We start from the raw sequence: 368 nt of genomic DNA, 5'->3' as shown, positions 1-368 counted from the left end.
CTGATCCTCTGCATGATATGAAATTGACGGACCTTAGAATTTAAGAGGTAAAGGTACAGAAATATATGCAATGGATCTGTCATGCATATTAACTTATATATAAACCCCAGGTGTCATACAGGTCAAATTTATGCAAATGAGCACATGCACGTGAGTCTAAGTGTCTGCTTACGTGGGTTCGTGACCTTTCAGAAGTATTATTATTATGTAACTGCCACCTAAATGTGATAATATTTATGTTCGTTACCTATTCTACGTAATGACTACTGAGAATATCGCATTATTATTGCATGCTTATTTTCTTCACTCTATCCAAATTTTCGATTAGTTTTGAATTTTTTTCAGCGAAAATGATACGGGGCTGAAAA

At 34.5% G+C, this 368-nt stretch overlaps 1 protein-coding gene across 1 annotated transcript in view; it reads right to left on the bottom strand.

Moving 5' to 3' along the window:
• The window catches only part of LOC119588840 (glycine receptor subunit alpha-3-like), a 27574-nt gene that overhangs the window by 25521 nt on the left and 1685 nt on the right, over positions 1 to 368 (bottom strand). The gene's annotated exons all lie outside the window — the stretch shown is intronic.

The sequence above is a fragment of the Penaeus monodon genome, chromosome 24 (assembly GCF_015228065.2).
Source record: "Penaeus monodon isolate SGIC_2016 chromosome 24, NSTDA_Pmon_1, whole genome shotgun sequence".
NCBI classification, from domain to species: domain Eukaryota; kingdom Metazoa; phylum Arthropoda; class Malacostraca; order Decapoda; family Penaeidae; genus Penaeus; species Penaeus monodon.
This window is presented reverse-complemented; position numbering and strand designations above follow the sequence as displayed.